The 27,935-nt window shown below is 44.3% G+C and overlaps 3 long non-coding RNA genes and 6 other non-coding genes across 9 annotated transcripts; 7 read left to right on the top strand and 2 right to left on the bottom strand.

Annotated features, from left to right (window-relative positions):
* Positions 1 to 1,374: 1,374 nt before the first annotated feature.
* On the bottom strand, positions 1,375 to 1,446 carry trnap-agg (transfer RNA proline (anticodon AGG)). The gene has a single exon. It is a non-coding gene; the product is annotated as a tRNA-Pro (tRNA).
* Positions 1,447 to 3,563: 2,117 nt separating this feature from the next.
* Positions 3,564 to 3,635, bottom strand: trnap-agg (transfer RNA proline (anticodon AGG)). Its single transcript has one exon. It is a non-coding gene; the product is annotated as a tRNA-Pro (tRNA).
* A 4,907-nt stretch (positions 3,636 to 8,542) lies between these two features.
* Positions 8,543 to 11,569, top strand: LOC148664071 (uncharacterized). Its single transcript, XR_015936472.1, has 4 exons — positions 8,543 to 10,643; positions 10,867 to 11,001; positions 11,120 to 11,254; positions 11,504 to 11,569. It is a non-coding gene; the product is annotated as an uncharacterized LOC148664071 (long non-coding RNA).
* A 478-nt stretch (positions 11,570 to 12,047) lies between these two features.
* Positions 12,048 to 12,595, top strand: LOC148664072 (uncharacterized). Its single transcript, XR_015936470.1, has 3 exons — positions 12,048 to 12,133; positions 12,255 to 12,381; positions 12,476 to 12,595. It is a non-coding gene; the product is annotated as an uncharacterized LOC148664072 (long non-coding RNA).
* A 494-nt stretch (positions 12,596 to 13,089) lies between these two features.
* LOC148664073 (uncharacterized) lies at positions 13,090 to 14,274 on the top strand. The gene is made up of 3 exons (XR_015936471.1): positions 13,090 to 13,187; positions 13,295 to 13,409; positions 13,975 to 14,274. It is a non-coding gene; the product is annotated as an uncharacterized LOC148664073 (long non-coding RNA).
* Positions 14,275 to 18,846: 4,572 nt separating this feature from the next.
* On the top strand, positions 18,847 to 18,928 carry trnal-aag (transfer RNA leucine (anticodon AAG)). Its single transcript has one exon. It is a non-coding gene; the product is annotated as a tRNA-Leu (tRNA).
* Positions 18,929 to 21,693: 2,765 nt separating this feature from the next.
* Positions 21,694 to 21,775, top strand: trnal-aag (transfer RNA leucine (anticodon AAG)). The gene has a single exon. It is a non-coding gene; the product is annotated as a tRNA-Leu (tRNA).
* A 2,766-nt stretch (positions 21,776 to 24,541) lies between these two features.
* trnal-aag (transfer RNA leucine (anticodon AAG)) lies at positions 24,542 to 24,623 on the top strand. The gene has a single exon. It is a non-coding gene; the product is annotated as a tRNA-Leu (tRNA).
* A 2,765-nt stretch (positions 24,624 to 27,388) lies between these two features.
* trnal-aag (transfer RNA leucine (anticodon AAG)) lies at positions 27,389 to 27,470 on the top strand. Its single transcript has one exon. It is a non-coding gene; the product is annotated as a tRNA-Leu (tRNA).
* The last annotated feature ends 465 nt before the right edge of the window (positions 27,471 to 27,935 follow it).

Genomic DNA, 27,935 nt, shown 5'->3' on the forward strand with positions numbered 1-27,935 from the left:
AAACGATTTTGGCACACCTGTAGTGCTTTCGCGAAATCTCTTAGAGTTACAAAAACACTTGCTTTGTGTATAAAATCCATTATGAATGCTTTCTCAGCCTTCACTTTGCCATTTTTATGACTTTTTTTTACCGCGCTCAAATATTGTTTTGTCCATATCTTCACAATGGAAGCACAGAACGTCTTCAAACCAAATGCATTTTAAAGACCACAACTTGTGGAAATTTCCACATTCTCTACATCAAACTTTCAGTGAGCTAATTTCGTTTTTCATCGATGCGTAATTACGCACTAACTGGAACCCGGGGGACCGCTGTGTGCACATGTTCACAATGCGAGAAATACTGTTCAATACGGCTTCATGCGAAAAACCCGTATATGACCTTAGGAAGCAGAACAGTGCAGTCTCCAATTACCCAGACTGTAAGATGACAAGATGAGTTGATGGAAAGAGCACAAAAGTTCAGCTCGTACAATAGGCAACGTAGATCCCAGCGTCGTCATCGCACATGAAAGGACTGCCTTGCAGACCAAGGGCAGTGGGCGGTGCCCTGTAAGAGGGGCAGAGGCGGTAAGCCATGATGCTGAGACGCATGAAGCGAGGGGGATTAGCTCAAATGGTAGAGCGCTCGCTTAGCATGCCCGGTGCTCTCGTTTAGCCTCTGCGACTTCTGACAGGTGCTCCTCAATAGCGGAGAGAATGTCCTTCAGTTGTCAAGCGTTGAAGGGCCACACCTCCTTCCCAACCTCAGTCTGCACTGAGTGCGTCTCCAGCATTTTCTCGTCCAATTTGTCAGCTTAGCAAGTGAAAAGTATATCCGAGTGAAAACAGTGCCGATAATACTCTCACGAATTGTTAGAAGACGTGCTTTTGATCATCGATTGCTTAACAATCACATTCGTTCGACTTGAGCCATCAAGCTCGTAGTTTTCCTTCAAATCTTGAAAGCTCTCAGTGAGAACATCATAGGCTGCAGGACGCCCCGTAACTTGATTACTTCAACAGAAAGAAGAGCAGACAGCTCGACAAATATGTGAGGCGCAGAGAGCGCAAGGCGAGCCGCACACGTTTCGGTGGCTGAGAGAGGGCAGTTTTTGCTTCTGCATTTCCCAAGTAAGGACGCATGACAACAAGCGATCGCGGTGCTCATCTACGACACAGTGGTGATGAGTTTTCAGTACGTGTTCTTTTGAACGAGCAATGAGGTTGCCGCCTTGGACAGCTGACTGCACGCTCTCATTGTGCCACGTGATGAGAATTCACCAGGCTCGTTCAGTCATTAGTCACATTCCATCGTTTGCCATAAGCAGACGCTGCGAAGTGATGTGGATATCAGTTCCCAGTCTTGTGGAAAAGGAGGAAAAGAGCACACGAGGGCTCGTCCGGGAGTTGAACCCGGGACCTCTCGCACCCTAAGCGAGAATCATACCACTAGACCAACGAGCCACAGCAACACTTTCCATTTCAATCTGTCAGCGAGCTTGAGGATGGGGAGAGGCGCCATTCGCTCGTCCAGTCAGACCTTCATCAATAAGTCAAGAAAGCTGCAATTACACGACTGCCTTGCAGACGAAGGGCAGTGAACTGTGCCCGGTAAGAGGGGAACAAGCGGCACTAGGTGACGCCGAGGCATAAGTCCCAGCGAGGGGGGTTGGCTTGTATGGTACAGCGCTTGCTTTGCATGTGGGAGATAGCAGGATCAATTCCTGCATCCTCCAGGTGTGTGCTTAGAGCTTGATGTGCCGAAAGGTGTCCTTTAGCCTGTGGTCCCGCCTTACATGGAGAGCATCGTGCAGCTGTCAAGCGTTTCGCAGCCATGCCCCCTTTTCATCTTCTCTCTGGCTTAAGCGTCACTCCTCCCCTCTCTCTTGACATTTCATGTCAGCATGTCAGAAGTCCGAGTGACATTTTTAATGGCTGAGTGAGGGCACGATGCTGAAGCAGAGAGGCCACTTCAGCCACAGAGACTTGTGCTAGGTGAGATCTGAAAGACGGACTCGCAACAGAAACAGACCAAAAATGTATCGGTGAGATCAAAAGGCAAATGCAACATTCAGCAGAGGGCGTCTAAAGATTAGGGAACGGGCGACTGAAATCCATGTGAGGCAAACTTTCCGGTGTGTGTACTGCAGCTGGGCTTGTTGGCGTAATTGGTAGTGCGTCAGTCTCGTCATCTGAAGGGCCTGAGTTTGATCCTCACACGGGGCAGGGCTGCTTCCTCTCTTGCTCTTTTCAAACACTTGCGGCAACTGTTCGCTCATAACCACGTCGGGAATGCGTGACCTTTACACGGGCGAGAAGCAACGCCGCATCCCTTTTCTAAAGAACATTCACATTCAGAAATAAGTCAAGAAATTTGCCATTACTTTCGCTCGCACTGCTGTCAGCCTGCCCATGTTGCCAAAGAAAGATTCACTCGGCGTCAACATGACAGAACAGCGATCACTTGAAAACAATGTTCCACACTCCGTAAGCAAGAACTTCAGTGTTTGCAGTCACCCGATATGCCGATAGTCAAAGGAGCGCAAAACACGAAGCGTCAAAAGACAAGATGAGTGGATGGAAAGAGCGTTGAATTGATGAGCACAAAAGTTCAGCTCGTACAATAGGCAACGAAGGTCTCAGCGTCGTCATCGCACTTGAAAGGACTGCCTTGCAGACCAAGGGCAGTGGGCGGTGCCCGGTAAGAGGGGCAGAGGTGGTAAGACATGATGCCGAGACACATGAAGCGAGGGGGATTAGCTCAAATGGTAGAGCGCTTGCTTAGTATGCAAGAGGTAGCGGGATCGATGCCCGCATTCTCCAGGTCTGAGTTTGGATCTCCGGAAGCCCGGTGCTCTTGTTTAGCTTCTGCGACTTCTGACAGGTGCTCCTCCGTTGCGGAGAGAATGTCCTTCAGTTGTCAAGCGTTGAAGGGCCACACCTCCTTCCCAACCTCAGTCTGCACTGAGTGCGTCTCCGGCATTTTCTCGTCCAATTTGTCAGCTTAGCAAGTGAAAAGTATATCCGAGTGAAAACAGTGCTGATAATACTCTCACGAATTGTTAGAAGACGTGCTTTTGATCATCGATTGCTTAACAATCACATTCGTTCGACTTGAGCAATCAAGCTCGTAGTTTTCCTTCAAATCTTGAAAGCTCTCAGTGAGAACATCATAGGCTGCAGGACGCCCCGTAACTTGATTACTTCAACAGAAAGAAGAGGAGACAGCTCCACAAATATGTGAGGCGCAGAGAGCGCAAGGCGAGCCGCACACGTTTCGGTGGCTGAGAGAGGGCAGTTTTTGCTTCTGCATTTCCCAAGTAAGGACGCATGACAACAAGCGATCGCGGTGCTCATCTACGACACAGTGGTGATGAGTTTTCAGTACGTGTTCTTTTGAACGAGCAATGAGGTTGCCGCCTTGGGCAGCTGACTGCACGCTCTCATTGTGCCACGTGATGAGAATTCACCAGGCTCGTTCAGTCATTAGTCACATTCCATCGTTTGCCATAAGCAGACGCTGCGAAGTGATGTGGATATCAGTTCCCAGTCTTGTGGAAGAGGAGGAAAAGAGCACACGAGGGCTCGTCCGGGAGTTGAACCCGGGACCTCTCGCACCCTAAGCGAGAATCATACCACTAGACCAACGAGCCACAGCAGCACTTTCCATTTCAATCTGTCAGCGAGCTTGAGGATGGGGAGAGGCGCCATTCGCTCGTCCAGTCAGACCTTCATCAATAAGTCAAGAAAGCTGCAATTACACGACTGCCTTGCAGACGAAGGGCAGTGAACTGTGCCCGGTAAGAGGGGAACAAGCGGCACTAGGTGACGCCGAGGCATAAGTCCCAGCGAGGGGGGTTGGCTTGTATGGTACAGCGCTTGCTTTGCATGTGGGAGATAGCAGGATCAATTCCCGCATTCTCCAGGTCTGTGCTTAGAGCTTGATGTGCCGAAAGGTGTCCTTTAGCCTGTGGTCCCGCCTTACATGGAGAGCATCGTGCAGCTGTCAAGCGTTTCGCAGCCACGCCCCCTTTTCATCTTCTCTCTGGCTTAAGCGTCACTCCGCCCCTCTCTCTTGACATTTCATGTCAGCATGTCAGAAGTCCGAGTGACATTTTTAATGGCTGAGTGAGGGCACGATGCTGAAGCAGAGAGGCCACTTCAGCCACAGAGACTTGTGCTAGGTGAGATCTGAAAGACGGACTCGCAACAGAAACAGACCAAAAATGTATCGGTGAGATCAAAAGGCAAATGCAACATTCAGCAGAGGGCGTCTAAAGATTAGGGAACGGGCGACTGAAATCCATGTGAGGCAAACTTTCCGGTGTGTGTACTGCAGCTGGGCTTGTTGGCGTAATTGGTAGTGCGTCAGTCTCGTCATCTGAAGGGCCTGAGTTTGATCCTCACACGGGGCAGGGCTGCTTCCTCTCTTGCTCTTTTCAAACACTTGCGGCAACTGTTCGCTCATAACCACGTCTGGAATGCGTGACCTTTACACGGGCGAGAAGCAATGCCGCATCCCTTTTCTAAAGAACATTCACATTCAGAAATAAGTCAAGAAATTTGCCATTACTTTCGCTCGCACTGCTGTCAGCCTGCCCATGTTGCCAAAGAAAGATTCACTCGGCGTCAACATGACAGAACAGCGATCACTTGAAAACAATGTTCCACACTCCGTAAGCAAGAACTTCAGTGTTTGCAGTCACCCGATATGCCGATAGTCAAAGGAGCGCAAAACACGAAGCGTCAAAAGACAAGATGAGTTGATGGAAAGAGCGTTGAATTGATGAGCACAAAAGTTTAGCTCGTACAATAGGCAACGAAGGTCTCAGCGTCGTCATCGCACTTGAAAGGACTGCCTTGCAGACAAAGGGCAGTGGGCGGTGCCCGGTAAGAGGGGCAGAGGCGGTAAGACATGATGCCAAGAAGCATGAAGCGAGGGGGATTAGCTCAAATGGTAGAGCGCTCGCTTAGCATGCAAGAGGTAGCGGGATCGATGCCCGCATCCTCCAGATCTGAGTTTGGATCTCCGGAAACCCGGTGCTCTTGTTCAGCTTCTGCGACTTCTGACAGGTGCTCCTCCGTTGCGGAGAGAATGTCCTTCAGTTGTCAAGCGTTGAAGGGCCACACCTCCTTCCCAACCTCAGTCTGCACTGAGTGCGTCTCCGGCATTTTCTCGTCCAATTTGTCAGCTTAGCAAGTGAAAAGTATATCCGAGTGAAAACAGTGCTGATAATACTCTCACGAATTGTTAGAAGACGTGCTTTTGATAATCGATTGCTTAACAATCACATTCGTTCGACTTGAGCCATCAAGCTCGTAGTTTTCCTTCAAATCTTGAAAGCTCTCAGTGAGAACATCATAGGCTGCAGGACGCCCCGTAACTTGATTACTTAAACAGAAAGAAGAGCAGACAGCTCGACAAACCTGCTCCACAGAAGATCTTTATCCAGAGGTGTTAAAGAAGTCGAGATCTCGCCATGAGAGGGGAAGCATCTCAGAAAAAGCAGGTGCAGTCGGTTCCACCGGGGTAAAGTTAGCTCGAAGTTCGAAAACGATTTTGGCACGCCTGTAGCGCTTTCACGAAACCTCTTAGAATTGCGAGAATGCTTGTTTTGTGTATAAAATACATTGTGGATGCTTTCTCAGCCTTTACTTTGTCGTTTTTATGACATTTTTTTGACCAAGCACGAATATTCTTTTGTCCATATCTTCGCGATGGAAGCACAGAATGCTGTCAAACCAAATGCATTTTAAAGACCACGACTTGTGGATATTTCCACACCCTTTATATCAAACTATCAGTGAGCTAATTATCTTTTTTAAAACCTCCGGTTTTTCATCGATGCGTAATTACGCACGAACTGGAACCCGGGGGACCGCTGTGTGCACACGTTCACAACGCGAGAAATACTGTTCAATACGGCTTCGTGCGAAAAACCGGTATATGACCATAGGAAGCAGAACAGCGCAGTCTCCAATTACCCAGACTGTAAGCACGGGAATAAAGCTTTGTTTGATTTCTGAAACCCTTCCTTTACGTCCTGTTTTCATTCAGGTAAGGGTCAACTATATTCACAATACTACTGACAGCAGGAAGATAAAAATATTCTTTACTCAGCAGCTTATTAAAAACAGCTCCCATGATGTTCATACCGACTTTTTACACAGAACACTGACACAGCTTTGTGTTCTGAATCTCTTTTTCTCTTGCTTTTATTTAATGTGGCACAATGCACTGGGATAGGGGTATTCTGTTCACAAACCAATAGCATTTAAACCACAGCACCCACAATGCTGCAGGTAAGTGTTTTGCACACTAAGCAGGTCATCTGACTATTCCCAGCTTTGTTTTGGGTTATGGAACCTTTATTTTTTTAGGATTTTCTGAAGATAACACTACAGGTAGGATGGGTGGGTTGTCTTCATGGCTTAATAGCATTTCAAATACAGCACCCACTCTGCTGAAACCAAGTGTTTTACACACCAGACAGGCCCCCGAACCTCATACAACCTTACTGTGGCTGTGGCCCCTGTCTTTATTTTGTAATGAGTTTCTGAAGATAACACTACAGGTAATACACTGGGACAGGTGGGTCGTCTTCATGGCTCAATAGCATTTCAAATACAGCACCCACTCTGCTGAAACCAAGTGTTTTACACACCAGACAGGCCCCCAAACCTCATACAACCTTACTGTAGCTGTGGCCCCTTTCTTTAATTTTTTATGATTTTCTGAAGATTACACTACAGGTAATACACTGGGACGGGTGGGTCGTCTTCATGGCTCAATAGCATTTCAAATATAGCACCCACTCTGCTGAAACCAAGTGTTTTACACACCAGACAGGCCCCCAAACCTCATACAACCTTACTGTAGCTGTGGCCCCTTTCTTTAATTTTTTATGATTTTCTGAAGATTACACTACAGGTAATACACTGGGACGGGTGGGTCGTCTTCATGGCTCAATAGCATTTCAAATACAGCACCCACTCTGCTGAAACCAAGTGTTTTACACACCAGACAGGCCCCCAAACCTCATACAACCTTACTGTAGCTGTGGCCCCTTTCTTTAATTTTTTATGATTTTCTGAAGATTACACTACAGGTAATACACTGGGACGGGTGGGTCGTCTTCATGGCTCAATAGCATTTCAAATACAGCACCCACTCTGCTGAAACCAAGTGTTTTACACACCAGACAGGCCCCCAAACCTCATACAACCTTACTGTGGCTGTGGCCCCTGTCTTTATTTTGTAATGAGTTTCTGAAGATAACACTACAGGTAATACACTGGGACAGGTGGGTCGTCTTCATGGCTCAATAGCATTTCAAATACAGCACCCACTCTGCTGAAACCAAGTGTTTTACACACCAGACAGGCCCCCAAACCTCATACAACCTTACTGTAGCTGTGGCCCCTTTCTTTAATTTTTTATGATTTTCTGAAGATTACACTACAGGTAATACACTGGGACGGGTGGGTCGTCTTCATGGCTCAATAGCATTTCAAATACAGCACCCACTCTGCTGAAACCAAGTGTTTTACACACCAGACAGGCCCCCGAACCTCATACAACCTTACTGTGGCTGTGGCCCCTTTCTTTAATTTTTTATGATTTTCTGAAGATTACACTACAGGTAATACACTGGGACGGGTGGGTCGTCTTCATGGCTCAATAGCATTTCAAATATAGCACCCACTCTGCTGAAACCAAGTGTTTTACACACCAGACAGGCCCCCAAACCTCATACAACCTTACTGTAGCTGTGGCCCCTTTCTTTAATTTTTTATGATTTTCTGAAGATTACACTACAGGTAATACACTGGGACAGGTGGGTCGTCTTCATGGCTTCATGATTTTTTGACTGTAATCAAGTGTTGTGCACTTGTGCAAGTGTCAGGCCTCCTGACCTTTCACAGTCATGCTTTGTTGTGTGAAACTTTAATTCTCTTTTTAGGATTTTTTGAACATGGGAACTTCCACCGAGATGAATGAGGTGCTCTTCAATAGCTTTTTCATCTATACACACAAGCGTATGTAACCAAGACACTCAGAACCAACAGAATCAACGTGAAGTCATAGAAAAACAAGAATGCCCCCGAGACATCTGCACCCCCCTCTTGGACCACTCTGGTATCAACACCCCCAAACCAATCCATACCAGCTAACAAGACTCAGAATCGGTGCAACCCTCCAACCTGGACCAAGAGCAGGATGGGACAAGTACCTGCACCACACTACGCACCCCTCATCCAGACCAGCAGGACAGCCAGACAGCACCATCATGACACACATAATGAGATCACTCTCTGTCAGTATGTGTAACATTCTGGGCCTGGGCTCCTCTGTATTTTGGCTGAAGGGAGTTCAACAACATTATTAAACGGACTGACATCATAATCTGACAAGATACATTGTTTAGGGGAGACTTGTCCACCCACTGTCCCCCTGGTAATGTGAAGATCATTGTCCCTTGGCTTACCTAAACCAGAATCACTTGGGTCTCCGGGGCGGATCGGTGTATGGTACAAAGTCTTAAAAACAGAACATTGTTGAATTGTCTATAGAAAACAACCAATATCCCTTGGATTTCCCAAACACAAAGCTGGAGCAAGTATACTAACTCCATACCCTTAAACTACAAAAGGCCTGTGGCGTAGACAGGGTAAACAGCCACATCATGTGACATAACTGCATGAGCCTAGTGATGAGCCTAGTTTAAAATACTCAACCCCATCCTGAAGTACGGATGTTTTCCTTTGGCCTGGAATCCAGGACTGATCACCTGACCCTAACAACTGCCGGAGCATTTGTGTGAACAGTAACCTGGGCTAGCTATTCACCAGTATCTTCAATACCCTATTACTGGCAGCTTGCCAAATACAGTGTCCTGAATAGAAGTCAGATCGACTTCATATGAAGCTGGCACATATCTGACCACATACGCACTCAACACACACTTTAAATGAACAGAAAAATAGTGACCTGTGTCTTTGATTTCTAAAAAGCAATAGGCTCTATTTTGAACAAATAACAAATATACAAACTTTCAATGTGGGGTAAGAGGTACAGTCCACAACTGATTTTTTTTAGCGTACTCAGAAAGTATAAGCGGTTTGAAAATACTTACATAAATTATTTTAGGAAGACTGTGTTGGTTTTTGCATCATTTGTGTTTGTGTTGACTCTTATTGAGATCTCCAGTCACCTGCCCTTATAGATGGAGAACAAAAGAATTTTGTACTACAGTCTTACTTTACCTGGAGGTGGAAAAAGAAAGCCTCCATTACCAGTGTCTGAAATGTTGACAACTGACCACACCATTGTCAGTATAGAACGTTGGCTACGGAAATTCATGTTTGACATCTCAACATGTACTACCAAGAGAGTGCAGCATGTAGAAACTGACTACAGCTGGGCCCTGATTCACAGTGTTCTTTTTGCCTTCAATGGGGACACCATCCATGCATACTTAAATCGTGCAATGAAAGTCTGCCAAGGCAAACTTAAGTACACAGAACTTCAGATGTTCACTGTTCTGCACCTTTGCTCTGCCCATGTCATAAAGGCTGTCTCTCAAGCAATTAGTAAAAAAACAACAGACAAAGGACTGTGAGACTTTGCAACATTTTCCTTTGCCATCCTGCAAAACAGCACAACTTTGAGTGTCGCCAGAAATGTTTTCAAACACATGTGTATTGTACTCTCAAGCAGGAGGTTCACAAATGAAGTCCAATCTAGTGTCTGCCTCCTTAACGCTTACATTTCTCAAACAACCACACCAGACCAGATGGAAAAGGAAGCAGAAGTCAAAGACACAGATGAGGTACTGTACCCAAAAATGAGAGGCAGCCTGGGCCGCTCTCCTTTCGCTGTGGAGTTCAAAGGTATTTATGAAGACAGCATATCAGCTCAAGGACATGATGACTATGGGACACAACACAATGTGAACCCCTATTTCTGTGAAGACATAATAAGATTTCTGTTGCAAAGATACATGGCACTATTTCCACTGTGGAGTGGAATTTTGTTGGGTGACCTGGCAAGATATGCTTCAGACAGCAAAAAAGACATATCAATGTCAGAGGTAGCACAAACAAGAGCCACTAATTGTCATGTTGAGACCTGGTTTGGCATTGTCAAGCATTCAATACTTCAGCACAGGAGGAAACTGAGGCCAGCAGAGTTTATTACGATAATGAGACAATCCCTCCAAGGCCGGTACAGAGAACATATAATCCAAAATGCTCTCCCCAAAAAGGTTTTGACGGCTCCATTGATCACCACTAAGACACGTCATGAACATGCACAGGAACAATGGGCAAAGAGAGCACCAGGTGTAGGCAAAGAAACAAAAAATAAATTCTACAGCGCACCACAGAAAATTCCAATCCCCAAAAAAATGAGAACACAGGAAAAAAAAGTTAGCAATAGAAATATTGAAACAAATGAAAAATCGCCAGATGACAGCAACGGCCTGCAAGTACAGCAGGGGAAAGCAGGAACCACAGAATATAAAGAATGGCAGCACAAAGAAGAAAGGAAAGTGTCACCCAAGCAAGCTGCCGTGGGCATGGCTGAAGTGATCACACCACACTGTGATGCACGCCCCATCTCAAAACTTATAAAAGAGAAAACAGATTTCAAAAAGAAGGTAGGATTTGTATTTCAAATATTTCTCTGTGTGGACATTCACTTCTTTTTCAGAGCTTATGAATGTCATCTTCTACTACTGTAGGTGTTCTTTGTCGTTTCTCTCTAACTTGTTATACTTGTTGACATACTTGTGTTATACTTGTGGTGTGTAATCTCAATTTTCATTATGTTAGGTCCAGTGATCTCTTGTGTATGCTTTTGGCTTGGTAAATCTTTTTTAGGTACACGCCCTTTGGAACATCAATCCGAGTGAATTAGTGGTTGCAGTTTTGCCATCCATGCACAGTGCAGACACATATATTCTCAGACACTCGGAGTTTGTGTCTCTGAAACCAGATGAGTGGCTCATAGGCGAGGTAAGATGAAAGTGTTTGATTGCATGCATTTGTTAAGGTTTCTGAGCTTTTGTGTAATCAAATGTGTGTGAGTGCGTGAAATCACATCTTCTTCAATTGTGTTTGCTTTTTCCATAAGACCATTGAGTGTTACTTTCAAGTAGCGAAAGAATCCATGGACTTGGGGAAGAAGGTTTTCCTAATGAACCACTACACAACTGGTGTAATCATGAGTGGGAATAGAGAGCGCATGGCTAGACAACGTTTGTCCAAGGTAAGGACATCAAACACAAATGTTGATGGATTACATTAGTGAGGGGGCAAACATGGTTTTTCACTAACTGATGATTGTTTTATCAATAGAGAAACAAGGAGAGCTACAAGCAATCAAAACAGGTCACAACTGTGCCCATGGTGCTGCCTAAAGAAACTACCTTTATAGTCAGAAATCAAAATTCAAAGGTAGCACACCATCCCTGTGAGGCAGCCTGTTGTACTAATCTTGTCATTTTTTTCATTACAGGTCAACTTTGAAAACTATGAAGCCATTATTAGCTTTTTTAACACTGGTGTCCACTGGAAATTGTTGGTAAGTGTGGTGCAGGTAATCCAAAACAGCGTAGGTTTATAATTACACCTGGAACCATTACAGTTCAAGTGATTATCCTTGTTGCATCTAAAAAAATTACAAAGTCACAATGTATGTGTTCCTCTCCTGTTAAAAAAGGTGGACATTGATAGTGAGTGTCCAAGGCAATGGTGACAGTGCACTTTTCCTAAATTATTATTGTGAATACTGCTGTGTAATGAACAGACAACCAAACAAGTCAAAGTGTCATGTAGGAAAAAAAGTACTGTTAGGTCATTTCCTGACTGTCTTTGCCGAGGTTTGCAAAATGTTAAATGTTAAATAATATATAAATATAAATATTATATATATAAAATATTCAAATATTAAAAACCTTTGTTTAAACAACATAAAACTCCTGAAACTGCCTGTGTGTCTGGCCCCACATTAAATGCAACTTCATGTCTGATGATGGGCCCTTTGTTTCTTGCAGTATCTATATGCTCCATCCCAGAAAGTCTTTGTGGTCGACCCTATGGGGAGTGATGAGATGGGAGACTCCACTGCAGCGGCAAAAAGGTTCAGGTAAGAAATCAAGCATTAGTTTCGTGGTGAAATTCTGCAGGGGCACACATACATTTCAGGTTCAAGTTCAGCATGACAAATATTTCCTCATTTATCAATAACCTATTGTTTTGATTCACAGGGACTTTTTTAAGATGCGAAGGAATGTCCTAGGAAAAGAAGACTGGTTGAATATCAACTGGCACCCAAGCGTGATTGGTCACACCAGGCAAGCAGATGCCTCAAGCTGTGGGGTCTTTGTGATGCAGGTCAGCATAACCTTTCCACGCCGAAATTTTGGACTTAAAACTATTGTATGAGAGATTTTTAGGGAAATAATTGAAACAAACTTTTGTCTGTTAGATGGGCGCAGACATCATTAACAATTTCCCGGATATTCCAACATATATCGAAATAAACAGCAGTGCCAAAGAAATGAGAAAGTTGCGGGAAGACCTGTCAATCAGAATTCTTGAGGCTTCATGTATTGGACCATTTGAACCTCATTGCCTACGTTTCTTGGTGTATATTATTTTCCTGAAGCATGTTCTCTCTCTGTAACAAGTCTGGATGAAAAAGATTCTCAATTTATTTATATGCAGATCTCATTTGGGTATTCTTTTTGTACTATATAACACAGTGATGAAAAGTTAATTAAATCACATTTCACACAGTTAAAATTCAATGACACTTTGGCCTTCGTCGTGGTTGACACAACCATTGTCTGGGAAAAGTGTGGGTCTAAATTGCCCATAGTGAAGCAAAGCAAACTGAAACATGATAGCTGTGTTATCATGTGCCCCCTTAAAATCATAGCAACACACGCTGACGCAAAAAAGGGTAACAGGTGTTGACAGGAGTATTCTGAGACATGACAATGTGCGGTTTAAGAAGCAGTAGAACACCTAATCAGGAAAGTGCATACGAAAAGGTCTCTATCAAACTGTCTTCAATTATGCAACAATGATCTGTAGATAACATTGGAAAAATCAGTCTATTTGGCATGTTTATTATAGCTCCTCTCCAGGACATGTGCCTGATGTGTGGAGAAACACCAGTGCGGCAGACAAACTGGGTAAGTGAACATCATCTCTATCTGTATGTGTAATGTAAGCACATAATAACAAAACATGCCAGTGAAAGGTGATAGCTGAACTGATATAAGGTTTACTGTCCGTGTAGATTCAGTGTGACAGTTGTGAAAACTGGTTCCATGAATTGTGCATCTCAAAAGAAGAGTATGAAAGCGCAAAGAATGAAGTAACATGGATATGTACATTTTGCCAACCCCAGTTTGGTGAGTATGCTCTGCATGCAAACTATCACTATGAAAGGGTTTTTTAAGCAGGACATGTAGTTTTAGATTCAGCAGAAACATACAGTAGGATGACATATTTCAGTGGACGTTATAATTGTTTGTTATTGTTAAGAAGTTTGGATTGCAGGCTTGTCTTCTGGCATTAATGGTTCTATAAATTAGAGATAACTTTTCAAAAAACACACCAAAGAAGGCACACATAAAAGATTACTGATAATCTGTGCAATTTATTACATGACACAGGCATCTCAAAGATAGAATTACTGTGTCAGATTAATGATTAGACATGGATGCATCAAATCACTTACTAGGTTTCTTTCCAATAGTATAGAAACAAAGACACAACCATGAACACCTAAAAGAGCTTGCCATTTAGCACAGAAACAATATAACGTCTTGCTGTAAAAACACAAAGTAAGAAAAAAGGAGTTTGATTAAGAGAGATCTGGAAAATTGTGCAAATACCTAGATCTTGATTTGTGACCCATTTATACTCCTTGGATCCTTTGCAGTTCGTAACCCTTCTTACGGTTTTATATTTCAGGCACTGTTGATGAGTGAGCATCCACCCCCTACTCCCGAGCATTACATAAAAGACATGCTGGAAACTCAAGAAGACTGTCAACGTGTTCTCAGCAGAATTCACCCCCAAAAGACACGTAAGTACAAGTTTCAATATCCCCCCAAAAATTTTATCTTGGGTAAGAGTAAACTTTCGTACACTTTGCCAAACAATAATGAAAAACACTAGAACACAAAATCACTAGAAACCATTTGTTATCTATTGCCAGAAACCAAACAAAGTCTGTATGAAAACAGTAAAAAAGTTAATCATGACACAACACAGTCCCTTTTAAATATGATCACTACACACTGTTAACATCACTGTAGTAGTGCAAAGAAATGTAAAACGACAGTATGTCACCATGACATGATTTATGTGAAAGATTTCCAGATAAAATTGTATCCATCCTAGTAAGATAGATTAATCAAGAAATTCCACTCCGTTGTGAGAAAGATCAAAGAAAAATGGCTTCTATCAAATAGAAGTGTATCTAGGGTGATTCCTTTTTATTAGGTTTCCAAAACAGTACTCTATCTACCTTCAGACAGGGCACAGTGCTAAAAGGATTCTAACCGGAACAATAAAACACAATTGCATCATCGAAGTCCGAACCCCACTGGCTTTCAATATCGTACCATGTACATCTCCAGGAGTGGAGACTCATGAAAAAGAACAGCCTAGACACCAAAGTGATACTTTTCTTACAGTAAGGTTAAGGTAGTTGTAGGATGCTGTCTAGATCAATGAACAGATTATGTTAACAATAGCAAGCACGTAGCAGAGCATTTAGGCACACAGCCCCTAAATTGTGGAAATATATGTCAGACCTTTTTAAGGATGCCCCATACCTATAAGCATATTTAACAATGCTGTAGTCTTCTACATCGTCTCTGTAGTCTTCTTTATCCCAAGTGATCTAATTCTTTAGGAGGTGCAGAAACATAGATATCAAGTGGGTAAGTAGACAACCACGTTGCAATTGTTTTTTCTGTGTCTAACCCTTTTTTTTTCTCCACACCATGCCTGCCACTGTTCTCTCTTCGGTGCCTTTGGTTGATATTGAGCTCCGTCCCCCATGACAAGGGATCCTCCTGGATTTCTGAAGCAAGGAACCCAGCCTACAAAACTCAAGATCCTGTACTGCTCAACCCAGTGGATGGGACACACTCAACATTAACATCTAGTCTCACATAATATATGAAATAGAATTCACCGTGTCAATCTGCATGGTTGTGCATGTGAACTGTTTCTAGTAACTATTTGTCATACACAACCAGGACCTGGAGGGGAGGTCAACCATCAGGCCTTGGACCCCCAGAGATTTTTTTTCTCCTTTGGAGTTTTTTGTTTTTCTCTCCTTCGTGCCTGATGGTTACACAGTCACATCATCAAGACTGCATACCACACCTTCATTGTGATTACAGATATAGCTTATTTAAAATGTGAAATTAGGAAAAAACTAAACGAAACATGGGAAATAAAAAGAATGTAAAATCTAAAATTTTCAGATGTTGTGATGAAGCTTTTGACTCATGAATAGCACCCACCTGTCCCAGTGTATTACCTGTAGTGTTATCTTCAGAAACTCATTACAAAATAAAGACAGGGGCCACAGCCACAGTAAGGTTGTATGAGGTTCGGGGGCCTGTCTGGTGTGTAAAACACTTGGTTTCAGCAGAGTGGGTGCTGTATTTGAAATGCTATTGAGCCATGAAGACGACCCACCCGTCCCAGTGTATTACCTGTAGTGTAATCTTCAGAAAATCATAAAAAATTAAAGAAAGGGGCCACAGCTACAGTAAGGTTGTATGAGGTTCGGGGGCCTGTCTGGTGTGTAAAACACTTGGTTTCAGCAGAGTGGGTGCTGTATTTGAAATGCTATTGAGCCATGAAGACGACCCACCCGTCCCAGTGTATTACCTGTAGTGTAATCTTCAGAAAATCATAAAAAATTAAAGAAAGGGGCCACAGCTACAGTAAGGTTGTATGAGGTTTGGGGGCCTGTCTGGTGTGTAAAACACTTGGTTTCAGCAGAGTGGGTGCTGTATTTGAAATGCTATTGAGCCATGAAGACGACCCACCTGTCCCAGTGTATTACCTGTAGTGTTATCTTCAGAAACTCATTACAAAATAAAGACAGGGGCCACAGCCACAGTAAGGTTGTATGAGGTTCGGGGGCCTGTCTGGTGTGTAAAACACTTGGTTTCAGCAGAGTGGGTGCTGTATTTGAAATGCTATTGAGCCATGAAGACGACCCACCCGTCCCAGTGTATTACCTGTAGTGTAATCTTCAGAAAATCATAAAAAATTAAAGAAATGGGCCACAGCTACAGTAAGGTTGTATGAGGTTTGGGGGCCTGTCTGGTGTGTAAAACACTTGGTTTCAGCAGAGTGGGTGCTGTATTTGAAATGCTATTGAGCCATGAAGACGACCCACCTGTCCCAGTGTATTACCTGTAGTGTTATCTTCAGAAACTCATTACAAAATAAAGACAGGGGCCACAGCTACAGTAAGGTTGTATGAGGTTCGGGGGCCTGTCTGGTGTGTAAAACACTTGGTTTCAGCAGAGTGGGTGCTGTATTTGAAATGCTATTGAGCCATGAAGACGACCCACCCGTCCCAGTGTATTACCTGTAGTGTAATCTTCAGAAAATCATAAAAAATTAAAGAAAGGGGCCACAGCTACAGTAAGGTTGTATGAGGTTCGGGGGCCTGTCTGGTGTGTAAAACACTTGGTTTCAGCAGAGTGGGTGCTGTATTTGAAATGCTATTGAGCCATGAAGACGACCCACCCGTCCCAGTGTATTACCTGTAGTGTAATCTTCAGAAAATCATAAAAAATTAAAGAAAGGGGCCACAGCTACAGTAAGGTTGTATGAGGTTTGGGGGCCTGTCTGGTGTGTAAAACACTTGGTTTCAGCAGAGTGGGTGCTGTATTTGAAATGCTATTGAGCCATGAAGACGACCCACCTGTCCCAGTGTATTACCTGTAGTGTTATCTTCAGAAACTCATTACAAAATAAAGACAGGGGCCACAGCCACAGTAAGGTTGTATGAGGTTCGGGGGCCTGTCTGGTGTGTAAAACACTTGGTTTCAGCAGAGTGGGTGCTGTATTTGAAATGCTATTGAGCCATGAAGACGACCCACCCGTCCCAGTGTATTACCTGTAGTGTAATCTTCAGAAAATCATAAAAAATTAAAGAAATGGGCCACAGCTACAGTAAGGTTGTATGAGGTTTGGGGGCCTGTCTGGTGTGTAAAACACTTGGTTTCAGCAGAGTGGGTGCTGTATTTGAAATGCTATTGAGCCATGAAGACGACCCACCTGTCCCAGTGTATTACCTGTAGTGTTATCTTCAGAAACTCATTACAAAATAAAGACAGGGGCCACAGCTACAGTAAGGTTGTATGAGGTTCGGGGGCCTGTCTGGTGTGTAAAACACTTGGTTTCAGCAGAGTGGGTGCTGTATTTGAAATGCTATTGAGCCATGAAGACGACCCACCCGTCCCAGTGTATTACCTGTAGTGTAATCTTCAGAAAATCATAAAAAATTAAAGAAAGGGGCCACAGCTACAGTAAGGTTGTATGAGGTTTGGGGGCCTGTCTGGTGTGTAAAACACTTGGTTTCAGCAGAGTGGGTGCTGTATTTGAAATGCTATTGAGCCATGAAGACGACCCACCTGTCCCAGTGTATTACCTGTAGTGTTATCTTCAGAAACTCATTACAAAATAAAGACAGGGGCCACAGCCACAGTAAGGTTGTATGAGGTTCGGGGGCCTGTCTGGTGTGTAAAACACTTGGTTTCAGCAGTGTGGGTGCTGTATTTGAAATGCTATTGAGCCATGAAGACAACCCACCCATCCCACCTGTAGTGTTATCTTCAGAAAATCCTAAAAAATATAAAGAAAGGTTCCACAACCCAAAATAAAGCTGGGAAAAGTCAGAGGACCCGCTTAGTGTGCAAAACACTTGCAGCATTGTGGGTGCTGTGGTTTAAATGCTATGGGTTTGTGAACAGAATACCCCTATCCCAGTGCATTGTGCCATATTAAATAAAAGCATGAGAAAAAGAGATTCAGAATGCAAAGCTGTGTCAGTGTTCTGTGTAAAAAATCGGTTTGAACATCATGGGAGCTGTGTTTAATAAGATGCTGAGTAAAGAATATTTTAATCTTCCTGCTGTCAGTAGTATTTTCAATATAGTTGACCCTTACCTGAATGAAAACAGGACGTAAAGGAAGGGTTTCAGAAGTCAAACAAAGCTTTATTCCCGTGCTTACAGTCTGGGTAATGGGAGACTGCGCTGTTCTGCTTCCTATGGTCATATACGGGTTTTTCGCACGAAGCGATTTGAACAGTATTTCTCGCGTTGTGAACGTGTGCACACAGCGGTCCCCCGGGTTCCAGTTCGTGCGTAATTACGCATCGATGAAAAACCGGAGGTTTAAAAAAAGATAATTAGCTCACTGATAGTTTGATGTAAAGAGTGTGGAAATATCTACAAGTCGTGGTCTTTAAAATGCATTTGGTTTGACGGCGTTCTGTGCTTCCATTGCGAAGATATGGACAAAAGAATATTCGTGCTTGGTCAAAAAAATGTCATAAAAACGAAAAAGTAAAGGCTGAGAAAGCATCCACAATGTATTTTATACACAAAACAAGCATTCTCGCAATTCTAAGAGGTTTCGTGAAAGCGCTACAGGCGTGCCAAAATCGTTTTCGAACTTCGAGCTAACTTTACCCCGGTGTCGGTTCCACGGTCATAACGCCACTAATTCGGGCGACAAGAGCAAAACCCACCCGGCTTCCTCCGGGCAAGTAATGAGACAAAGAGACAGTGCACAGCGGGTAGCGTGGCCGAGCGGTCTAAGGCGCTGGATTAAGGCTCCAGTCTTTTTGGGGGCGTGGGTTCAAATCCCACCGCTGCTAGGTGCTTCTGTCGAGACCCCCTTTCAGCTGGCTTCAGACGAAAGGCAGGGAACTGCTTTTTGGCAGTCTCTCGAGAAACTAAGCAAAGTGTTTAAAGATACTTTCTCAGCTTGACATCAAGGCACAAAACAAAAACCTTCTTGCGTACTCTCAACCCAAAAGCGCTTTGTCACTTTTTGCGTTATGTAAGGAACGATGTCTGCCCAGATCACTTTTGTGTCAATGCAAATCGTAGTGTGCCCTCCGTTTTAATGTTGGCTGTGCTGGCGTGCTGCTTCTGTCTGTGAAACTTGAATGTTCTGCTTCTTCACACCAAATCGTCGGCGGGGGTTGAGCTTGTTAAATCTTTGCGCATAGCGCTCCTTTGGAAGTACTTTGTCCAAGTTCAAAAGCAATCGTGGGATTTACTTCATGCGTGCAAAAAGCATGCCTCGCACGACAGATTTAAATGGGGAATGGAGCCTGCTTCTTGCTGTTTTTCCTGTGGTTGCAGTTACAAAGTTGATCGTGCTTTCACATTCTGTTAACAGTATTCACTGGCTGAGCTTTATCAGTTGGTTCGTAAAGGAATCTCTGCTTCGGTTCCAGAAAAGTCATCTGTAGTGTGTTTTTTTCCGTGCCCATGGCAGTCTTTTAAAGCTGGTAGTAATGGCGGCGAAGTTAATTTTTTATCCTGTTTAAAAGAATAAGGACGGGCTGGGGCGAGCTCCATTTACCACTCTTTCAGCTAACCGCCGAACTCGCGAACTGATTACACTGCAGAGCCACAGGCGCCTCGCTTTTCTCCATTCTCTGGGTTAGGGTGAAAAAATTTTTTTGCTGGTATTAGCTGGCCTGCTGGGAGTACCTCTTCTTCACTGATAAGCAAGATTTGTGTTTCATCTTTCGCAAGCTGTATAGATTTCTTTCAAAACAAGTTGTTCCAGAAAGGAAACGGACACTTGCATTCACCTGAATTAAAAGGCATGGGATTTGCCCATAAGGATAAATTCTGTACAGTAAGACAGGAAGAAAGGCACCGCTGGGAATCGGACCCAGGATCTCCTGTTTTCTAGACAGGCGCTTTAGCCAACTAAGCCACGGCGCCGGCAAAGTGCTGTCCTTTGACAGCCACTTGGACACGTCTCTACTGCTCTGAGACATCTGCGTTCGGTGTGCACCGAGCCTGCTCGCCTTGCAAGTTGCCTCATTTACATGCGATAGTTCCACCACTAAGAGAAAGGATGAGAAATGGCTTTTATCTGTCACTTTTCATGTCAGAGGATCTCAATCTGCTTTCCCTGTACAAGAGGATGTCCAACTCATGTAGCTAAAGACGTAGACGACAGTGCTCCACTGAAATCTTGATCTCACAACCCTCGGCATGACTCCGCTGTGTTCTGCTTTAGACAAATGGGGGAAAAGACTTCTTTCATCACACGTTTTGCACTGTTTACGGTGTTTGCAGTGCTCTTTCTTAAATGAAAACCAGGAATCGGCACCATATGAGGTGAGACTAGATAATATTGGAACAAGTAGCCTCGCCATTCCATGCGTGACGTGAGCAAAGTGTAATTCCTGTCTTTATAGTGTGCTTGTTAGAGACATAGCTGGCACCCAGAGCGCTTTAAATCCGGGAGTCAGCAGCCCAAGACAAGAGAGTTTCCTTCGTCTATGTTTTTTGCGTGAAGGGGGAAACCATGCGTGTGCTGCAAACGATCTTAGTATCGAAGTGCCGTCCCACATAACCGATCCGAACAATCTGCTTTACAGAGGAGCACTGCCGGAGCTTATCGTTGGCAAACTGAAGACCAGGCTGACCTCTTCTGTGACTCTTGAACACTGAGTCTCAAGGTTGTGAATTCAAGCTCCACGCTGGCGGGAAATTCCATAGGTAATGATCACATTTTCTTGCATGCTAATCAAAAGAAATATTAAGAAACTTTTCCCGATACCAGTTTTTTACAAAAGTAAAGGCACACGGCACATGTGTGCCACATCACGTCCGAGTTTAGTGACAACTACCTCAGAGATTGTAAGCTGGGTAGTCTCAGATCAGATCACTTTTTTTATCAAAGGTTCAAGCAAACCCAAATACTTTTGCAAGAGACATTTCAGAATCCCAGACAAATCCAGTACGATTGCTGGATCCTTTGAATTCGACTGAACTATAGCACAGATCTGCAGTCCACCATTAGAATACTGTGGGTGTGCTGTATAAGCCATACCGCCCAAAATAGTTCTAAAACAGGAGAAGCATCCTCGTTTAGGAATGTGGTATAAAGTGAAATGGTCTGGGAAGAGTCCTACATTTGAACAGTTCAAAATAGACGTAAAGGGGTATTTACGGACTCTTTCGAAATGTAAGAACAAGCTGTGCGGACCTTATCTTTATTTACTTTGTGTAATCATTTTTCATAAAGTGTCATTGTATTATAGCATGTGCCCCTGACGATTTTCTTGATACGTTATATGTGCTCTTGTTTGTATTGTATGTAGTTTTGTTGTTCAAATAAAACGTAAAAGACACAACTTTCCGGATGCGGCTGCTGTAAAAATAAAATGACATCAAGGGTGCTGTACGCAGAGGTCTGAAACCTGCTCAACAGAAGATCTTTATCAAGAGGTGTTAAAGAAGTAGAGATCTCGCCATGAGAGGGGAAGCATCTCAGAAAAAGCAGGTGCAGTCGGTTCCACGGTCATAACGCCACTAATTCGGGCCACAAGAGCAAAACCCACCCGGCTTCCTCCGGGCAAGTAATGAGACAAAGAGACAGTGCACAGCGGGTAGCGTGGCCGAGCGGTCTAAGGCGCTGGATTAAGGCTCCAGTCTCTTCGGGGGCGTGGGTTCGAATCCCACCGCTGCCAGGTGCTTCTGTCGAGACCCCCTTTCAGCTGGCTTCAGACGAAAGGGAGGGAATTGCTTTTTGGCAGTCTCTCGAGAAACTAAGCAAAGTGTTTAAAGATACTTTCTCAGCTTGACATCAAGGCACAAAACAAAAACCTTCTTGCGTCCTCTCAACCCAAAAGCGCTTTGTCACTTTTTGCGTTATGTAGGGAACGATGTCTGCCCAGATCACTTTTGTGTCAATGCAAATCGTAGTGTGCCCTCCGTTTTAATGTTGGCTGTGCTGGCGTGCTGCTTCTGTCTGTGAAACTTGAATGTTCTGCTTCTTCACACCAAATCGTCGGCGGGGGTTGAGCTTGTTAAATCTTTGCGCATAGCGCTCCTTTGGAAGTACTTTGTCCAAGTTCAAAAGCAATCGTGGGATTTACTTCATGCGTGCAAAAAGCATGCCTCGCACGACAGATTTAAATGGGGAATGGAGCCTGCTTCTTGCTGTTTTTCCTGTGGTTGCAGTTACAAAGTTGATCGTGCTTTCACATTCTGTTAACAGTATTCACTGGCTGAGCTTTATCAGTTGGTTCGTAAAGGAATCTCTGCTTCGGTTCCAGAAAAGTCATCTGTAGTGTGTTTTTTTCCGTGCCCATGGCAGTCTTTTAAAGCTGGTAGTAATGGCGGCGAAGTTAATTTTTTATCCTCTTTAAAAGAATAAGGACGGGCTGGGGCGAGCTCCATTTACCACTCTTTCAGCTAACCGCCGAACTCGCCAACTGATTACACTGCAGAGCCACAGGCGCCTCGCTTTTCTCCATTCTCTGGGTTAGGGTGAAAAAACTTTTTTGCTGGTATTAGCTGGCCTGCTGGGAGTACCTCTTCTTCACTGATAAGCAAGATTTGTGTTTCATCTTTCGCAAGCTGTATAGATTTCTTTCAAAACAAGTTGTTCCAGAAAGGAAACGGACACTTGCATTCACCTGAATTAAAAGGCATGGGATTTGCCCATAAGGATAAATTCTGTACAGTAAGACAGGAAAAAAGGCACCGCTGGGAATCGGACCCAGGATCTCCTGTTTACTAAACAGGCGCTTTAGCCAACTAAGCCACGGCGCCGGCAAAGTGCTGTCCTTTGACAGCCACTTGGACACGTCTCTACTGCTCTGAGACATCTGCGTTCGGTGTGCACCGAGCCTGCTCGCCTTGCAAGTTGCCTCATTTACATGCGATAGTTCCACCACTAAGAGAAAGGATGAGAAATGGCTTTTATCTGTCACTTTTCATGTCAGAGGATCTCAATCTGCTTTCCCTGTACAAGAGGATGTCCAACTCATGTAGCTAAAGACGTAGACGACAGTGCTCCACTGAAATCTTGATCTCACAACCCTCGGCATGACTCCGCTGTGTTCCGCTTTAGACAAAGGGGGGGAAAGACTTCTTTCATCACACGTTTTGCACTGTTTACGGTGTTTGCAGTGCTCTTTCTTAAATGAAAACCAGGAATCGGCACCATATGAGGTGAGACTAGATAATATTGGAACAAGTAGCCTCGCCATTCCATGCGTGATGTGAGCAAAGTGTAATTCCTGTCTTTATAGTGTGCTTTTTAGAGACATAGCTGGCACCCAGAGCGCTTTAAATCCGGGAGTCAGCAGCCCAAGACAAGAGAGTTTCCTTCGTCTATGTTTTTTGCGTGAAGGGGGAAACCATGCGTGTGCTGCAAACGATCTTAGTATCGAAGTGCCGTCCCACATAACCGATCCGAACAATCTGCTTTACAGAGGAGCACTGCCGGAGCTTATCGTTGGCAAACTGAAGACCAGGCTGACCTCTTCTGTGACTCTTGAACACTGAGTCTCAAGGTTGTGAATTCAAGCTCCACGCTGGCGGGAAATTCCATAGGTAATGATCACATTTTCTTGCATGCTAATCAAAAGAAATATTAAGAAACTTTTCCCGATACCAGTTTTTTACAAAAGTAAAGGCACACGGCACATGTGTGCCACATCACGTCCGAGTTTAGTGACAACTACCTCAGAGATTGTAAGCTGGGTAGTCTCAGATCAGATCACTTTTTTTTATCAAAGGTTCAAGCAAACCCAAATACTTTTGCAAGAGACATTTCAGAATCCCAGACAAATCCAGTACGATTGCTGGATCCTTTGAATTCGACTGAACTATAGCACAGATCTGCAGTCCACCATTAGAATACTGTGGGTGTGCTGTATAAGCCATACCGCCCAAAATAGTTCTAAAACAGGAGAAGCATCCTCGTTTAGGAATGTGGTATAAAGTGAAATGGTCTGGGAAGAGTCCTACATTTGAACAGTTCAAAATAGACGTAAAGGGGTATTTACGGACTCTTTCGAAATGTAAGAACAAGCTGTGCGGACCTTATCTTTATTTACTTTGTGTAATCATTTTTCATAAAGTGTCATTGTATTATAGCATGTGCCCCTGACGATTTTCTTGATACGTTATATGTGCTCTTGTTTGTATTGTATGTAGTTTTGTTGTTCATATAAAACGTAAAAGACACAACTTTCCGGATGCGGCTGCTGTAAAAATAAAATGACATCAAGGGTGCTGTACGCAGAGGTCTGAAACCTGCTCCACAGAAGATCTTTATCCAGAGGTGTTAAAGAAGTCGAGATCTCGCCATGAGAGGGGAAGCATCTCAGAAAAAGCAGGTGCAGTCGGTTCCACGGTCATAACGCCACTAAGTCGGGCGACAAGAGCAAAACCCACCCGGCTTCCTCCGGGCAAGTAATGAGACAAAGAAACAGTGCACAGCGGGTAGCGTGGCCGAGCGGTCTAAGGCGCTGGATTAAGGCTCCAGTCTCTTCGGGGGCGTGGGTTCGAATCCCACCGCTGCCAGGTGCTTCTGTCGAGACCCCCTTTCAGCTGGCTTCAGACGAAAGGGAGGGAACTGCTTTTTGGCAGTCTCTCGAGAAACTAAGCAAAGTGTTTAAAGATACTTTCTCAGCTTGACATCAAGGCACAAAACAAAAACCTTCTTGCGTCCTCTCAACCCAAAAGCGCTTTGCCACTTTTTGCGTTATGCAGGGAACGACGTCTGCCCAGATCACTTTTGAGTCAATGCAAATCGTAGTGTGCCCTCCGTTTTAATGTTGGCTGTGCTGGCGTGCTGCTTCTGTCTGTGAAACTTGAATGTTCTGCTTCTTCACACCAAATCATCGGCGGGGGTTGAGCTTGTTAAATCTTTGCGCATAGCGCTCCTTTGGAAGTACTTTGTCCAAGTTCAAAAGCGATCGTGGGATTTACTTCATGCGTGCCAAAAAGCATGCCTCGCACGACAGATTTAAATGGGGAATGGAGCCTGCTTCTTGCTGTTTTTCCTGTGGTTGCAGTTACAAAGTTGATCGTGCTTTCACATTCTGTTAACAGTATTCACTGGCTGAGCTTTATCAGTTGGTTCGTAAAGGAATCTCTGCTTCGGTTCCAGAAAAGTCATCTGTGGTGTGTTTTTTTCCGTGCCCATGGCAGTCTTTTAAAGCTGGTAGTAGTGGCGGCGAAGTTAATTTTTTATCCTCTTTAAAAGAATAAGGACGGGCTGGGGCGAGCTCCATTTACCACTCTTTCAGCTAACCGCCGAACTCCCGAACTGATTACACTGCAGAGCCACAGGCGCCTCGCTTTTCTCCATTCTCTGGGTCAGGGTGAAAAAAAACTTGCTGGTATTAGCTGGCCTGCTGGGAGCACCTCTTCTTCACTGATAAGCAAGATTTGTGTTTCATCTTTCGCAAGCTGTATAGATTTCTTTCAAAACAAGTTGTTCCAGAAAGGAAACGGACACTTGCATTCACCTGAATTAAAAGGCATGGGATTTGCCCATAAGGATAAATTCTGTACAGTAAGACAGGAAGAAAGGCACCGCTGGGAATCGGACCCAGGATCTCCTGTTTACTAGACAGGCGCTTTAGCCAACTAAGCCACGACGCCGGCAAAGTGCTGTCCTTTGACAGCCACATGGACACGTCTCAACTGCTCTGAGACATCTGCATTCGGTGTGCACCGAGCCTGCTCGCCTTGCAAGTTTCCTCATTTACATGCGATAGCTCCACCACTAAGAGAAAGGATGAGAAATGGCTTTTATCTGGCACTTTTCATGTCAGAGGATCTCAATCTGCTTTCCGTGTACAAGAGGATGTCCAACTCATGTAGCTAAAGACGTAGACGACAGTGCTCCACTGAAATCTTGATCTCACAACCCTCGGCATGACTCCGCTGTGTTCTGCTTTAGACAAATGGGGGAAAAGACTTCTTTCATCACACGTTTTGCACTGTTTACGGTGTTTGCAGTGCTCTTTCTTAAATGAAAACCAGGAATCGGCACCATATGAGGTGAGACTAGATAATATTGGATCAAGTAGCCTCGCCATTCCATGCGTGACGTGCGCAAAGTGTAATTCCTGTCTTTATAGTGTGCTTGTTAGAGACTTAGCTGGCACCCAGAGCGCTTTAAATCCGGGAGTCAGCAGCCCAAGACAATAGAGCTTCCTTCGTCTATGTTTTTTGCGTGAAGGGGGAAACCATGCGTGTGCTGCAAACGATCTTAGTATCGAAGTGCCGTCCCACATAACCGATCCGAACAATCTGCTTTACAGAGGAGCACTGCCGGAGCTTATCGTTGGCAAACTGAAGACCAGGCTGACCTCTTCTGTGACTCTTGAACACTGAGTCTCAAGGTTGTGAATTCAAGCTCCACGCTGGCGGGAAATTCCATAGGTAATGATCACATTTTCTTGCATGCTAATCAAAAGAAATATTAAGAAACTTTTCCCGATACCAGTTTTTTACAAAAGTAAAGGCACACGGCACATGTGTGCCACATCACGTCCGAGTTTAGTGACAACTACCTCAGAGATTGTAAGCTGGGTAGTCTCAGATCAGATCACTTTTTTTTATCAAAGGTTCAAGCAAACCCAAATACTTTTGCAAGAGACATTTCAGAATCCCAGACAAATCCAGTACGATTGCTGGATCCTTTGAATTCGACTGAACTATAGCACAGATCTGCAGTCCACCATTAGAATACTGTGGGTGTGCTGTATAAGCCATACCGCCCAAAATAGTTCTAAAACAGGAGAAGCATCCTCGTTTAGGAATGTGGTATAAAGTGAAATGGTCTGGGAAGAGTCCTACATTTGAACAGTTCAAAATAGACGTAAAGGGGTATTTACGGACTCTTTCGAAATGTAAGAACAAGCTGTGCGGACCTTATCTTTATTTACTTTGTGTAATCATTTTTCATAAAGTGTCATTGTATTATAGCATGTGCCCCTGACGATTTTCTTGATACGTTATATGTGCTCTTGTTTGTATTGTATGTAGTTTTGTTGTTCATATAAAACGTAAAAGACACAACTTTCCGGATGCGGCTGCTGTAAAAATAAAATGACATCAAGGGTGCTGTACGCAGAGGTCTGAAACCTGCTCCACAGAAGATCTTTATCCAGAGGTGTTAAAGAAGTCGAGATCTCGCCATGAGAGGGGAAGCATCTCAGAAAAAGCAGGTGCAGTCGGTTCCACGGTCATAACGCCACTAAGTCGGGCGACAAGAGCAAAACCCACCCGGCTTCCTCCGGGCAAGTAATGAGACAAAGAAACAGTGCACAGCGGGTAGCGTGGCCGAGCGGTCTAAGGCGCTGGATTAAGGCTCCAGTCTCTTCGGGGGCGTGGGTTCGAATCCCACCGCTGCCAGGTGCTTCTGTCGAGACCCCCTTTCAGCTGGCTTCAGACGAAAGGGAGGGAACTGCTTTTTGGCAGTCTCTCGAGAAACTAAGCAAAGTGTTTAAAGATACTTTCTCAGCTTGACATCAAGGCACAAAACAAAAACCTTCTTGCGTCCTCTCAACCCAAAAGCGCTTTGCCACTTTTTGCGTTATGCAGGGAACGACGTCTGCCCAGATCACTTTTGAGTCAATGCAAATCGTAGTGTGCCCTCCGTTTTAATGTTGGCTGTGCTGGCGTGCTGCTTCTGTCTGTGAAACTTGAATGTTCTGCTTCTTCACACCAAATCATCGGCGGGGGTTGAGCTTGTTAAATCTTTGCGCATAGCGCTCCTTTGGAAGTACTTTGTCCAAGTTCAAAAGCGATCGTGGGATTTACTTCATGCGTGCCAAAAAGCATGCCTCGCACGACAGATTTAAATGGGGAATGGAGCCT

The sequence above is a fragment of the Lepisosteus platostomus genome, chromosome 5, assembly GCF_059453375.1.
Source record: "Lepisosteus platostomus isolate fLepPlt1 chromosome 5, fLepPlt1.hap1, whole genome shotgun sequence".
Taxonomy (NCBI): domain Eukaryota; kingdom Metazoa; phylum Chordata; class Actinopteri; order Semionotiformes; family Lepisosteidae; genus Lepisosteus; species Lepisosteus platostomus.